Here is a 17,294-nt window from a genome sequence, read left to right as displayed (position 1 = left end):
TTACAGATAGAAGCTACAATCCGATTGAATTAAGCAGAAAAAGTAAGAAACAGCTCAAAACCTCTATTCGTGTAACTTTTTAACCATAACCATCTTCATTCTAGTTTCCTTGTTCTTGGATAAACAACCAACAAGAATAAATCGAACACCATTACCATCTTCAACCTCTAGATCACCACGATATATACTCTCATCACCCTAAACCGTCAACAACCTAACACCTTCATCTAGCCACTACCATCAACCATTAACTGCTACTGTTTTTGTTTTTTTTTTTCACCGTAGCAGACCACCATCATCGACACTTTGAATTACCTCACTACCAAACGCCATCCTTTCTTGTGTTACTCAACACCTCACAACCCTCATTCCATCATCACCTTCTTCCTCTCTCTCTTTCTCTCTCTCATCTTTATTTTCTCTCTCTTTTATGAAAACTACCACAAACTGTCATTTTCTTTTCCTTGTTTCTAGTTGAGCTAGGCCAAGAAAGGCCACCACAGCCACCATTCAATCACCATTATCATCATCGGAAACTCCCACTGTTATTAAAAGAAAAGAAACCCCATTTGATATTATAAATGCACTAGTGGTTGTTTGAAATATGGAAGGCATGATTAAAGTAAAAGGATATTCGAATGATGAGGGTTCTGTGCGTAATTCTTTACTATTTTAAGTATCTATCGACAATCACTTGGGGAGAAACCCCACCACCCATCGGTGGGATCAAATTGAAGCAAATGTTTGAACCGTTTCTTTGTGGAACTCCTTTTCTTTCTCCTTTTTGATGTCATCCACTCAGCATATAGTTCCACCTAACCCAATTGTTTATTATGATTCGATGTCTTGATTGTCTGTTTCTATTTTATTCGCTAAAACAAGAAACCAAACAGCAAAGTTCTTTTTTTAAGCTGTGAACGAAATCGGGTTTGAAACCTTATATATTTTTGGACTTGTTTAATTTAGTGGTTGGGCCAATATCCATATCTTAAGTGGGTTTCTTTGAACTTGGTACAATTGGGTTTAGCTAAAGTGATATGAGCCGTGACCTTGTTTTGTGTATGGACCGTGACCTATTTATTTTGGGCTTTTGATATTGCTGAAGGACCGAGCTTTATATAGGTTAAGATATTGACTAGATTAAAATGATATTGGGGTCCATTTTAAATGACGAATTATGGTGATCAGGTGAATGATGAAAATGATTATGGTAATGAGATTAAAGAGCATGATGATAACTATTAGGATTATGAGTATGATCAGGTTATGATAATGATAATGATATGATGGATCATGAATAAATTAAATTACGTTATGTGAGTGAGTTTAAAAAGAAGATGGAAGGCAAACAGTTTCACTTATGATAAGTATTTAGTCAGGAGAGTTATTACAAGATAATAGCTAACGGTTCATTGGTTGGGTTTGTGCTTGTGAAATGAGAGGTCGCGGGTTCGAGCCGGGCATAGGCACTTTTGTTTTTGGAAGCTTTTCATTTAAGGTAGTATTATTATTATTATTATTATTATTATTATTATTATTATTATTATTATTATTATTATTATTATTATTATTATTATTATTATTATTATTATTATTATCATCATCATCATCATTATTATTATTATTATTATTATTATCATTATTTTTATTATTATTATTATTAGTATTATTATTAATAAAAGTATTATTATTATTATTAATATCACTAACATTATTATTATCAAAAATATTATTATTATTATTAATATATAACATTTTTATTTATTTTTAGTAATATTATCATTATTACTAATATATTAAAAGTACTATTTTATCATTAGTATTATTAATTTATCAAATAAAGATTTTTCTATATAAAAAAAATAAAATAAATATATTTATGATATAAAACATGTCTATAGTAATATTTTTGTAATAAATATTAATTATCTAGTTAAAGTATATAAAAATAAATATTATCCAATGAGGTTATTAATGAAACATTAAAATAACAACTATAATACTAATAATATGTAAATTTGTTCGATTACCATTATATGTGTTAATATATATATATATATATAAATGATATAGGTTCGTGAATCCGAGGCCAACCCTACATTGTTCAATGTTGTCATATGTATTTTTACTACAAAATACAGTATTGTGAGTTTCATTACTCCCTTTTTATATATATTTTTGGGCTGAGAATACATGCGCTGTTTTATAAATGTTTTACGAAATAGGCACAAGTACTAAAACTAATTCTATGTGGGTTTAAACCAGAAATATACCCTTAGCTTGGTAACATTAAACTACTTGTCTATGTACGGTAGGCGCGAATCCTAAAGATAGATCTATTGGGCCTGACAAACCCCATCCTGACTATGGGATGCTTTAGTACTTCGAGGTTATTTTAAACACACCTGATCTGGTGTACTTCAGAGGGTAAAACATGAACGTTAAGGCTTGTTACCGGGTGCCTACAACTTATAGAATACTTTTATACACTTGCGAGTGTACATATATTTATGAAATTAAAATCTTGTGGTCTATCAAAATTACTGAATTTTATGATTGTGTATGATAAACCTATGAACTCACCAACCTTTTGGTTGACACTTTCAAGCATGTTTATTCTCAGGTACGAATTAAGTCTTCCGCTGTGCATATACTCATTTTAAGGACATTACTTGGAGTCGATCATCGCAATGGGACCAAATGTTGATGACTCCGTCCAGGTGGATAAGGACGGGTTGTTAAAACTTCTCCTTTCGTAACGTCTTCAATACTTCACGCAATTGAAGTTCATGTTCTTTCATACTCTTCGAATAGACAAGTATGTCGTCAATGAACACAATTACCGACTTGTCCAACATAGGTTGGCACACTCGGTTCATAGGATCCATGAATGCTGCCGGTGCATTCGTAAGACCAAAAGGCATAACTACAAAGTCAAAATACCCATAACGCGTTCGAAAAGCCGTTTTCTCGATGTCTTCCTCACGAACCCGCATTTCGTGATAGCCGGACCGTAGGTCGATTTTAGAGAAATACGTTGCACCTTGGAGTTGGTCAAACAAATCGTCAATCCGAGGTAATGGATAACGATTCTTGATCGTCACTTTATTTAACTCCCGATAATCGATGCACATCCGCATACTACCATCCTTCTTTTTCACGAATAAAACCGGAGCGCCCCATGGCGAAGCACTCGGTCGAATAAAACCCTTCTCAAGCAACTCTTGGGTTTGATTTAACAACTCTAGCATTTTCGTCAGCGCTAAACGATAAGGAGTTTTAGCAATGGGGGTAGCCCCCGGAACCAACTCGATGCGAAATTCAACTTGTCTTTCCGCCGAAACACCCGGTAACTCGTCCGGAAAAACGTCTTCAAATTCACTAACCACCGGAATTTCACAAATGGGTGGTGGCTCATCATGAGTATCAATAACATGGGCAAGAAAAGCCATGTCACCACTAACAAGGAAACGATGTGCCCGTGCAAAAGTGCATATCGGCACAAGTCTTCTATGCTTATCATCGTGAATAATTAACTCTCCCCCACTTGGGGTCTTCACACTAATAAATTTTTCATGGCATGCAATATCGGCTCTATTATGATCGAGCCAATCCATACCAACAACGATATCGAAATCACCCAAAGTCATCGGGATAAGATCAATCTTAAAGTTTTCGGCACCGAAAATGACATCACAATTTTTACACACATCAACCACTAGCACCGTCTTGCCGTCCGCTATTTCGACTTCTACTGGACGACTTAACTTAGCTATCGGTCTATTAAGTCTAGGCACGAATTTTGGAGATACAAACGACAAATTTGCACCGCTATCAAATAGAATCCTTGGCGGATTTGAGTTAACCATAAAAGTACCTGAGACAACTTCGTTGGATTTCTTGGCCTCATCATTGGTCATCAAGTAATTGCGACCCCTAGCCGTACCCGCCGCTCTCTCCAACTTCTTCACATGATCATTATTCAAATCGGGACATTCCTACCTCTTGTGTCCCTCTTTACCACAATTATAACAAGTAAGCTTGGTCGACACCTTGGTACAATCACGGGCTATGTGCCCTCTTTGATTACAATTATAACACGTGGGTCCGAAACCTCCGGAAGCACCCTTCTTCACACTATTAACGCTTTCGGAGCCTTTCTTATTCTTTTTATTTGAGAAGTTCGAATAACTCGAACCTTCAAACTTTCTCTTTGAAAAAGTGAAATCGCTTTTTCTTGGAGCCTCCGGCTCAAAACCCCTAGCCAACTCGTATAAATCTTCAAAAGTCTTAGCCATTCCCCGGCTAATCTTACCCTTCAACTCATCACTTAAAGTACGGTAGAAATCTAGCATCAACTTGTGATCATCACCAACATACTCCGGAAAAAAACGAGTCCTTGCCAAGAAGGTAGACTTGAGAGTAACCAAGTCCATTGAACCTTGTCGCAAATTGTGCAACTCGTCCCAGATTTTATCAAGATCAGAAGAAGTTCGGTATTCTTGGAAAAATTCCTTCTTAAACTCCTCCCATGTCAAGCACATGCATTGCTCTTCACCAAATAATTTGATTTTATAGTCCCACCACAACTTGCCCTCTTCGCGCAACATGCTAGACCCATACCTCGTCTTCTTCTCGGGAGGACACTCCGCGGTACGGAATGCCCCCTCGATATCGGAAATCCAACAAGTGCTTTTCAATGGATCCCTCACCCCATTAAACATCGGAGGTTGAGTATCCTTGAAATTTTTGTAGTGGAAGTCCCGCCTTCCACCCCCACCATTACCTTCACCCCCTTCACCTCGAGGATAAATGTTTCTAGCTTCCAAAGCCTCCTCTATTGCGGCTTTCATTCATTCATTTATCATTTCGGTCACTTGTCCATCAACCGACTCTTGGAAGACCTTTCGGACATCGTCACGAAAATCCTTCTTTAGCCTTTTAAAGATGGCCTCAACCTTGGCCGTGAGTTCAACGTCCTCACTCGTACTTCCGTCATTGGTGTCGTGTCCATTTCTCATCTTCATTCTATAAAACGAAGTAAATTAAGCAACATAACGAAAGGACTTAACACATATGTATATACATATACACCACACTACCCCATCTTACTCAACAATCGTCGTACATCGCTTGTTTGACACGATTTGAACTCATAACAATGGTAGCTAATCATTGTTACGCGATCACGTCGCATTAATTTGCTAGTACAACGTCTATCTCGCTTGATGATTGCTAAAACAATACAAAACAGTTAGTGCAAGGTTAATTCACATAAACACTAGCACTAGCAATTCCCGTTCCGACCCAAAGTCACACAAGTCCCGCATAAAGTGCACACACAATAAAGTCTAAGTCTAGGCACCTATCTCAAGTCGCCTAAATTCCTTAGACCATGCTCTGATACCACTTGCAACAACCTAACCCATATGCAATCGAAATATGCAAAATAAAAAATAAAAATTTGTACAGCATAGTGGCGCGGCGCGCCAAAACGGCCTGTCCAACTTTTCCCTTTTTGTGAAAAAGATCGCCTACTTCCTGACATATTTAGACGAAACGCTTTTAACAATATATTCCAATATGTAAAACTAACACGATTCAAACATAAAATAAGTTTTACAAAGCGGGGCCCACATCGGCCCGAATTACGAGTTTAATACAAAACGCGAGTTTCGATCACAAAAAGTTTAAATACCAAACGACCCTACGCGCATGGTGTTTGGGGTTAAACTACCCAAGTCTCGGTCAAACTCCAAAAGCTAATATCTCCAAAAGCGTCCCCTAACACAACGGGATCTCTGCTCCAAACGAACGCCCTTACCTTTGTCCATACCTGAGCCTATAAAAAGGTAAACAACGAGAGGGTAAGCAAAGCTTAGTGAATGCAATAATTACACATACATATATATAACCCATCTATTTGCAATCACATTCATTAAATACCTCGTACGAACTCGTAACTCAATTAGCATGTCATCGTACCCAAAACACTTAACAAGTCGTACGTTATCACAAAACCGCATTAGCATATACTCAACACAATGTATATATATATAAACAATATGCTAAATAATCGACAATCTCAATATGGTTAACCATAAACGCTATGGTGCTACCGGCTCGTGGTTCACACCATACTCAATTGAGTCATACTCTTTTATAGTGCTACCGGCTCGTGGTTCACACTCGATGCTACCGGCTCGTGGTTCACATCTTATTTTATAGTGCTACCGGCTCATGGTTCACACTCGATGCTACCGGCTCGTGGTTCACATCTTAGTTTATAGTGCTACCGGCTCGTGGTTCACACTCGATGTTACCGGCTCGTGGTTCACATCTTATCGCACACATGTTATGGCACTACCGGCTCGATGGTTCATACCATAACACCCACAAATAAACACGTCATATACACATACGTATAATTACTCCACTCACCTCAAAGTCTCTTGTGAAAAGTAACCGAGCTTGCAAAACTTCAAAGTAACGTACCTATTACATTTTGCATAATATTAATCACAAACACAAGTCGGTCAACCAACAAAATCTCCATTCTAGTGTTATCTTGACCCATGGTGCAATTTCAACCCATTTGCACCCTTAACCCTAATATTTGGGTTAACATCCCCAAAACCCTAATCATTAGCCAAGTTAGGTTTTAAAACACATTTCAACACAAGGTTTATGCATTACACACCAACATTAACTAACTTAGGTCCATTTTGACCCATTTGACCAAATTAAGGTCAACACACCCATTTCGAGTCATCCACTAACCCACACAACGCACATTTACTTATCTCTAGGTGTGCTAGTAATTAACTAACTAATTTAAGCTCATAAACATCAATTAATACTTTGAAAAACCCTAGTTAGTCATCTTTGAGTCTACATGACCCAAATTCCCCCAAAACACCCAATTCACTAACAAATGGGTTTTAAGTTCATCACTTACCCCAAACCATAACCCTTAATCAAATTAAACAAGGAAAAAAAAGTTAGAACATACCACCACACTCAAAACGTAGCTAGGAAGTAGAGGAACAACTTTAGAACTTGAGCTTAAGCAAGATTCCTTCTCCTTCTTCCCCAAAATGAGTTTTCCCTCACTAGAATATCACTCTCTCTCTGGAAATTAAATGGAGGTGATAAGGGTTGTTGAAGATGGAGTAAATGAAGCTCCAAGAACTGATCTAGGTCTTAAATTCGGGCCCCCATGTGTAATTACCAAAAAGCCCTCAAAATATCTAATTTAAAAGAAAGGAATCTGTCACAGACCAATGGCGCGGCGCGCCAAAGGCCTGCGCGGTGCACAGATTACCCAGGTCAAATTCTTCTTTATTTTAAAATGTACAACGAAACCCCCACTTCAAGCATCTTATTTACGCTTATGTACACAACAAATATTTGGGTCTTACACCTTTTTATCCTTATTTTTGGGCTGAGAATACATGCGCAACTTTTATAACTGTTTTACACGTTAGACACAAGTACTCAAACTTTTATGCTGAATACGTGCTTTGTCATGCTAAATCCCTGCCGTAATATCGTTAATTGCTTGGTGAACGCAAACTTAGTTATTATGAATAGCGCTATTGAGAGTAATGTATCTAATCATTTGACCTCAGGTCTTTGGTTACATAATAATGATTCAAACTGACACTGACTGTTCAAGGTGTCTCGGGGTAAAATTCTGTTTAGTTGCGATATTAGAAACTACAGCAACTCTTTAGATTGATATGATAGGTATCAATTGTAGTGACCCGAACTTTTCCATGTTTATATATATTAATTGAGATTGATATTTACATGATTAAATGTTTCCAACATGTTAAGCAATCAAACTTGTTAAGACTTGATTAATTGGAATATGTTTCATATAGACAATTGACCACCCAAGTTGATCAGTGATTCACGAACGTTAAAACTTGTAAAAACTATATGATGACATATATGGATATATATATATAGTTAACATGATACTATGATAAGAAAACATATCATAAAGTATATTAACAATGAACTACATATGTAAAAACAAGACTACTAACTTAATGATTTTTAAACGAGACATATATGTAACGATTATCGTTGTAAAGACATTTAATGTATATATATCATATTAAGAGATATTCATACATGATAATATCATGATAATATAATAATTTAAAATCTCATTTGATATTATAAACATTGGGTTAACAACATTTAACAAGATCGTTAACCTAAAGGTTTCAAAACAACACTTACATGTAACGACTAACGATGACTTAACGACTCAGTTAAAATGTATATACATGTAGTGTTTTAATATGTATTTATACACTTTTGAAAGACTTCAATACACTTATCTAAATACTTCTACTTAACAAAAATGCTTACAATTACATCCTCGTTCAGTTTCATTAACAATTCTACTCGTATGCACCCGTATTCGTACTCGTACAATACACAGCTTTTAGATGTATGTACTATTGGTATATACACTCCAATGATCAGCTCTTAGCAGCCCATGTGAGTCACCTAACACATGTGGGAACCATCATTTGGCAACTAGCATGAAATATCTCATAAAATTACAAAAATATGAGTAATCATTCATGACTTATTTACATGAAAACAAAATTACATATCCTTTATATCTAATCCATACACCAACGACCAAAAACACCTACAAACACTTTCATTCTTCAATTTTCTTCATCTAATTGATCTCTCTCAAGTTCTATCTTCAAGTTCTAAGTGTTCTTCATAAATTCCAAAAGTTCTAGTTTCATAAAATCAAGAATACTTTCAAGTTTGCTAGCTCACTTCCAATCTTGTAAGGTGATCATCCAACCTCAAGAAATCTTTGTTTCTTACAGTAGGTTATCATTCTAATACAAGGTAATAATCATATTCAAACTTTGGTTCAATTTCTATAACTATAACAATCTTATTTCAAGTGATGATCTTACTTGAACTTGTTTTCGTGTCATGATTCTGCTTCAAGAACTTCGAGCCATCCAAGGATCCATTGAAGCTAGATCCATTTTTCTCTTTTCCAGTAGGTTTATCCAAGGAAATTAAGGTAGTAATGATGTTCATAACATCATTCGATTCATACATATAAAGCTATCTTATTCGAAGGTTTAAACTTGTAATCACTAGAACATAGTTTAGTTAATTCTAAACTTGTTCGCAAACAAAAGTTAATCCTTCTAACTTGACTTTTAAAATCAACTAAACACATGTTCTATATCTATATGATATGCTAACTTAATGATTTAAAACCTGGAAACACGAAAAACACCGTAAAACCGGATTTACGCCGTCGTAGTAACACCGCGGGCTGTTTTGGGTTAGTTAATTAAAAACTATGATAAACTTTGATTTAAAAGTTGTTATTCTGAGAAAATGATTTTTATTATGAACATGAAACTATATCCAAAAATTATGGTTAAACTCAAAGTGGAAGTATGTTTTCTAAAATGGTCATCTAGACGTCGTTCTTTCGACTGAAATGACTACCTTTACAAAAACGACTTGTAACTTATTTTTCCGACTATAAACCTATACTTTTTCTGTTTAGATTCATAAAATAGAGTTCAATATGAAATCATAGCAATTTGATTCACTCAAAACGGATTTAAAATGAAGAAGTTATGGGTAAAACAAGATTGGATAATTTTTCTCATTTTAGCTACGTGAAAATTGGTAACAAATCTATTCCAACCATAACTTAATCAACTTGTATTGTATATTATGTAATCTTGAGATACCATAGACACGTATACAATGTTTCGACCTATCATGTCGACACATCTATATATATTTCGGAACAACCATAGACACTCTATATGTGAATGTTGGAGTTAGCTATACAGGGTTGAGGTTGATTCCAAAATATATATAGTTTGAGTTGTGATCAATACTGAGATACGTATACACTGGGTCGTGGATTGATTCAAGATAATATTTATCGACTTATTTCTGTACATCTAACTGTGGACAACTAGTTATAGGTTACTAACGAGGACAGCTGACTTAATAAACTTAAAACATCAAAATATATTAAAAGTGTTGTAAATATATTTTGAACATACTTTAATATATATGTATATATTGTTATAGGTTCGTGAATCAACAGTGGCCAAGTCTTACTTCCCGACGAAGTAAATCTGTGAAAGTGAGTTATAGTCCCACTTTTAAAATCTAATATTTTTGGGATGAGAATACATGCAGGTTTTATAAATGATTTACAAAATAGACACAAGTACGTGAAACTACATTCTATGGTTGAATTATCGAAATCGAATATGCCCCTTTTTATTAAGTCTGGTAATCTAAGAATTAGGGAACAGACACCCTAATTGAAGCGAATCCTAAAGATAGATCTATTGGGCCTAACAAACCCCATCCAAAGTACCGGATGCTTTAGTACTTCGAAATTTATATCATATCCGAAGGGTGTCCCGGAATGATGGGGATATTCTTATATATGCATCTTGTTATTGTCGGTTACCAGGTGTTCACCATATGAATGATTTTTATCTCTATGTATGGGATGTGTATTGAAATATGAAATCTTGTGGTCTATTGTTACGATTTGATATATATAGGTTAAACCTATAACTCACCAACATTTTTGTTGACGTTTAAAGCATGTTTATTCTCAGGTGAATATTAAGAGCTTCCGCTGTTGCATACTAAAATAAGGACAAGATTTGGAGTCCATGTTTGTATGATATTGTGTAAAAACTGCATTCAAGAAACTGATTTCGATGTAACATATTTGTATTGTAAACCATTATGTAATGGTCGTGTGTAAACAGGATATTTTAGATTATCATTATTTGATAATCTACGTAAAGCTTTTTAAACCTTTATTTATGAAATAAAGGTTATGGTTTGTTTTAAAAATGAATGCAGTCTTTGAAAAATGTCTCATATAGAGGTCAAAACCTCGCAACGAAATCAATTAATATGGAACGTTTTTAATCAATAAGAACGGGACATTTCAGTTGGTATCCGAGCGTTGGTATTAGAGAACCAGAAAATTTGCATTAGTGTGTCTTATCGAGTTTGTTAGGATGCATTAGTGAGTCTGGACTTCGACCGTGTTTTCTTTAAAAATGATTGCTTAACATTTTTGTTGGAAACTATATATTTTTAACATATGAATATTATGTGATATATTAATCTCTTAACGTGTTTGATATTATGTGATAGATGTCTACCTCTAGAACAAGTCCCATTGACTCACCTAATAATAATGAAGAGTCAAATGTAAATTGGAATGATTTGTGGACTGATTCACAAGTTCCCGAAGAGGAACCGGAAGAAGAGTCGGAACCGGAAGAAGAATCGGAACCGGAAGAAGAATCGGAACCGGATGAAGAAATAGAACCGGTGGGGGAAATAATAAAACGGTTAAGTAAAAGAAAATCCTCAACCAACCGACCAAAGTTAATTATGGTCAATGGTGTTTCCGCCAAGGAAGCAAAATATTGGGAGGATTACCAATTCTCCGATGAATCGGATTCCGACGAGAATTCCGATGATGTTATAGAAATTACCCCAACTGAATTTAAAAAGGCAAAAGAAAATAATAAGGGAAAGGGCATAAAAATAGAGAAATCTAATTCCAACCCCGATGAACTTTATATGTATCGTCAACCCCCGAAGTCCTTAAGTTGTAACAATGACCCGGGAACCTCTAAACCACCAGGTTTTTCTAAACCAATGTGGACAACGACGGCTCGTATTAGGGGAACATCATATATCCCTAGAAACTTGGCAAAACGAACCAAAACTGAAGAAGAAGAAACGAGCGAGTCGGAATAAGATAGTTGTATTCGTGTGGTGTAATATATGTAATATAGTGTTCTTATGCTTTATGATATATGTAAAAATTGCTTGTATTAATAAGTATTTTTTTATGAAACTAACTCTTGTCTATTTTACAGTTTAAAAACACAAAATGGATAGACAACCCAATATTTTAAGAGACCTACCCGGAGACATGATTGATGAAATCTTGTCTAGAGTCGGCCAGAATTCTTCGGCACAACTATTTAAGGCGAGATCAGTTTGTAAGACATTCGAAGAACGTTCCAAGAATGTCTTGGTTTATAAGAGACTTTCGTTTGAAAGATGGGGGATATCACATTGGGAAACCCATAAGTTACGATGTGTTTACTTTGACGCATATATTGCGGGGAACCCAAATGCTATTTTACGCAACGGGTTAAGAAATTATTTTGACTCAATATATCCGAATATTGGACTTCGTGATTTAGAAAAAGCGGCTAACATGCAACATAAAGAAGCATGTTATGCTTACGGATTAGTAATGTTCGCTTCTCACCAAAGTGAGAACAAGAACATCGGGCTACAACTATTAAACAAAACGTTTCCACAAGTGACAGAGTCGGTAATTGGGGTAAGAAATGAGGTTTTTAGATTATTACGGGACTGTTGGACATTACGTAACCCTCGTCCCTTTGATGATGTTACAACACGCTGTCTTATCAACGGCCATAACGGTTATGTTGCACAAGACCAAGGATGGGAAGTAGTCCTAGTAACACCAGAATGCATGACTTGTTTCTGGACGTATGAATTACGTGTCTTTATTGCCTTTGCCGAACGACTTGTGTACTAGCTAGAATTGTCTTCACAACTATCTTGTATCAAAGTTATTGTGTGCTATATTTCATGCTTTATGTAAAATAAGCGGTATTGTAAGTTTGTAAAATATTGTATAAAAGTTTGAACGCGAAATATTATTACAATCAGTTTTTCATATAGAATTGTAGTAGTTGAATTGTATATTAGCTACTAAGTATGAACTTAACGGGTAGGTACTACCCGAATTTAAACTTATAAAACGCTAATATGAAGAAAAAGCTTTTATAAATGAGTTCATATTATGCTACAAAATACTATTAACTACTCTTAATATTCTGTATGATTAACTTGTTCCATTTAACTATTTTGAAGAAAATGGCACCGACTACTCGACACACCGTGAATATGAATGAAGAGGAATTCCGTACTTTTCTAGCTTCAAATATAGCCGCAGTACAGGCTGCGCTACATACCAACAATAACCTTGGATCTAGCAGTACAGGAAATCGTGTAGGATGCACCTACAAAGAATTCACTGCCTGCAAACCTTTGGAATTTGATGGAACTGAAGGACCGATCGGATTGAAACGGTGGACCGAGAAGGTTGAATCGGTGTTTACCATAAGTAAGTGTACTGAAGAGGACAAAGTGAAGTACGCTACGCATACCTTCACAGGTTCTGCGTTAACATGGTGGAATACCTATCTAGAGCAAGTGGGACAAGATGATGCGTACGCACTACCGTGGTCAGCATTCAAGCACTTGATGAACGAGAAGTACCGTCCCAGAACCGAGGTCAATAAGCTCAAGACAGAACTTAGAGGGTTACGAACCCAAGGATTTGATATTACCACGTACGAAAGACGATTCACAGAATTGTGCCTATTGTGTCCGGGAGCATTCGAAGATGAGGAAGAGAAGATCGACGTGTTTGTGAAAGGATTACCGGAAAGAATCCAAGAAGATATAAGTTCACACGAGCCCGCCTCCATACAACAGGCATGTAGAATGGCTCACAAACTAGTGAACCAGATTGAAGAAAGAATTAAAGAACAGACTGCTGAAGAGGCCAATGTGAAGCAAGTCAAAAGAAAGTGGGAGGAAAACGGTGATAAGAATCACCAATACAACAACAACAGCAATTACAACAATAATCGCAACAATTATCCCAACAATCGCAACATCAATCGCAACTACAACAAACGGCCCAACAACAACAACAACAACAACAACAACAGCAACTACAACAATCATCCCAACAACAATAATAACCGCAACAACAACAACAATCAGAAGCAGCTATGCCAAAGGTGTGAAAAGAATCACTCGGGGTTCTGCACCAAATTTTGCAACAAGTGTAAAAGAAATGGTCATAGTGCGGCGAAGTGTGAGGTCTACGGACCAGGGGTTAATAGAACGAAAGGAACAAATGGTGTCGGAACGAGTAATGGCGGAGCAAGTAGTGTCGGAGCAAGTTATGCCAATGTAGTTTGTTATAAATGTGGAAAACCAGGCCACATTATTAGAAATTGCCCGAACCAGGAGAACACGAATGGACAAGGCCGTGGAAGAGTTTTCAATATTAATGCGGTAGAGACACAGGAAGACCCGGAGCTTGTTACGGGTACGTTTCTTATTGACAATAAATCTGCTTACGTTTTATTTGATTCGGGTGCGGATAGAAGCTATATGAGTAGAGATTTTTGTGCTAAATTAAGTTGTCCATTGACGCCTTTGGATAGTAAATTTTTACTTGAATTAGCAAATGGTAAATTAATTTCAGCAGATAATATATGTCGGAATCGAGAAATTAAACTGGTTAGCGAAACATTTAAGATTGATTTGATACCAGTAGAGTTAGGGAGTTTTGATGTGATAATCGGTATGGACTGGTTGAAAGAAGTGAAAGCGGAGATCGTTTGTTACAAAAATGCAATTCGCATTATACGAGAAAAAGGAAAACCCTTAATGGTGTACGGAGAAAAGGGCAACACGAAGCTACATCTTATTAGTAATTTGAAGGCACAAAAACTAATAAGAAAAGGTTGCTATGCTGTTCTAGCATACGTCGAGAAAGTACAAACTGAAGAAAAGAGCATCAATGATGTTCCCATTGCAAAAGAATTTCCTGATGTATTTCCGAAAGAATTACCGGGATTACCCCCACATCGATCCGTTGAATTTCAAATAGATCTTGTACCAGGAGCTGCACCAATAGCTCGTGCTCCTTACAGACTCGCACCCAGCGAGATGAAAGAACTGCAAAGCCAATTACAAGAACTTTTAGAGCGTGGTTTCATTCGACCAAGCACATCACCGTGGGGAGCTCCTGTTTTGTTTGTCAAGAAGAAAGATGGTACATTCAGGTTGTGTATCGACTACCGAGAGTTGAACAAACTTACCATCAAGAACCGCTACCCACTACCGAGAATCGACGACTTATTTGATCAACTACAAGGCTCGTCTGTTTATTCAAAGATTGACTTACGTTCCGGGTATCATCAAATGCGGGTGAAAGAAGATGATATTCCAAAGACTGCTTTCAGAACACGTTACGGTCATTACGAGTTTATGGTCATGCCGTTTGGTTTAACTAATGCACCAGCTGTGTTCATGGACCTTATGAACCGAGTGTGTGGACCATACCTTGACAAGTTTGTCATTGTTTTCATTGATGACATACTTATTTACTCAAAGAATGACCAAGAACACGGTGAACATTTGAGAAAGGTGTTAGAAGTATTGAGGAAGGAAGAATTGTACGCTAAGTTTTCAAAGTGTGCATTTTGGTTGGAAGAAGTTCAATTCCTCGGTCACATAGTGAACAAAGAAGGTATTAAGGTGGATCCGGCAAAGATAGAAACTGTTGAAAAGTGGGAAACCCCGAAAACTCCGAAACACATACGCCAGTTTTTAGGACTAGCTGGTTACTACAGAAGGTTCATCCAAGACTTTTCCAGAATAGCAAAACCCTTGACTGCATTAACGCATAAAGGGAAGAAATTTGAATGGAATGATGAACAAGAGAAAGCGTTTCAGTTATTGAAGAAAAAGCTAACTACGGCACCTATATTGTCATTGCCTGAAGGGAATGATGATTTTGTGATTTATTGTGATGCATCAAAGCAAGGTCTCGGTTGTGTATTAATGCAACGAACGAAGGTGATTGCTTATGCGTCTAGACAATTGAAGATTCACGAACAAAATTATACGACGCATGATTTGGAATTAGGCGCGGTTGTTTTGCATTAAAGACTTGGAGGCACTACTTATATGGGGTCAAAAGTATTATATATACCGACCACAAAAGTCTTCAACACATATTTAATCAGAAACAACTGAATATGAGGCAGCGTAGGTGGATTGAATTATTGAATGATTACGACTTTGAGATTCGTTACCACCCGGGGAAGGCAAATGTGGTAGCCGATGCCTTGAGCAGGAAGGACAGAGAACCCATTCGAGTAAAATCTATGAATATAATGATTCATAATAACATTACTACTCAAATAAAGGAGGCGCAACAAGGAGTTTTAAAAGAGGGAAATTTAAAGGATGAAATACCTAAAGGATCGGAGAAGCATCTTAATATTCGGGAAGACGGAACCCGGTATAGGGCTGAAAGGATTTGGGTACCAAAATTTGGAGATATGAGAGAAATGGTACTTAGAGAAGCTCATAAAACCAGATACTCAATACATCCTGGAACGGGGAAGATGTACAAGGATCTCAAGAAACATTTTTGGTGGCCGGGTATGAAAGCCGATGTTGCTAAATACGTAGGAGAATGTTTGACGTGTTCTAAGGTCAAAGCTGAGCATCAGAAACCATCAGGTCTACTTCAACAACCCGAAATCCCGGAATGGAAATGGGAAAACATTACCATGGATTTCATCACTAAATTGCCAAGGACTGCAAGTGGTTTTGATACTATTTGGGTAATAGTTGATCGTCTCACCAAATCAGCACACTTCCTACCAATAAGAGAAGATGACAAGATGGAGAAGTTAGCACGACTGTATTTGAAGGAAGTCGTCTCCAGACATGGAATACCAATCTCTATTATCTCTGATAGGGATGGCAGATTTATTTCAAGATTCTGGCAGACATTACAGCAAGCATTAGGAACTCGTCTAGACATGAGTACTGCCTATCATCCACAAACTGATGGGCAGAGCGAAAGGACGATACAAACGCTTGAAGACATGCTACGAGCATGTGTTATTGATTTCGGAAACAGTTGGGATCGACATCTACCGTTAGCAAAATTTTCCTACAACAACAGCTACCATTCAAGCATTGAAATGGCGCCGTTTGAAGCACTTTATGGTAGAAAGTGCAGGTCTCCGATTTGTTGGAGTGAAGTGGGGGATAGACAGATTACGGGTCCGGAGATTATACAAGAAACTACCGAGAAGATCATCCAAATTCAACAACGGTTGAAAACCGCCCAAAGTCGACAAAAGAGCTACGCTGACATTAAAAGAAAAGATATAGAATTTGAAATTGGAGAGATGGTCATGCTTAAAGTTGCACCTTGGAAAGGCGTTGTTCGATTTGGTAAACGAGGGAAATTAAATCCAAGGTATATTGGACCATTCAATATTATTGATCGTGTCGGACCAGTAGCTTACCGACTAGAGTTACCTCAACAACTCGCGGCTGTACATAACACTTTC

The sequence above is a fragment of the Rutidosis leptorrhynchoides genome, chromosome 6 (genome assembly GCF_046630445.1).
Source record: "Rutidosis leptorrhynchoides isolate AG116_Rl617_1_P2 chromosome 6, CSIRO_AGI_Rlap_v1, whole genome shotgun sequence".
Taxonomy (NCBI): Eukaryota; Viridiplantae; Streptophyta; class Magnoliopsida; order Asterales; family Asteraceae; genus Rutidosis; species Rutidosis leptorrhynchoides.
The sequence above is the reverse complement of the archived record's forward strand: the minus strand, read 5'-3'. Positions refer to the sequence as shown.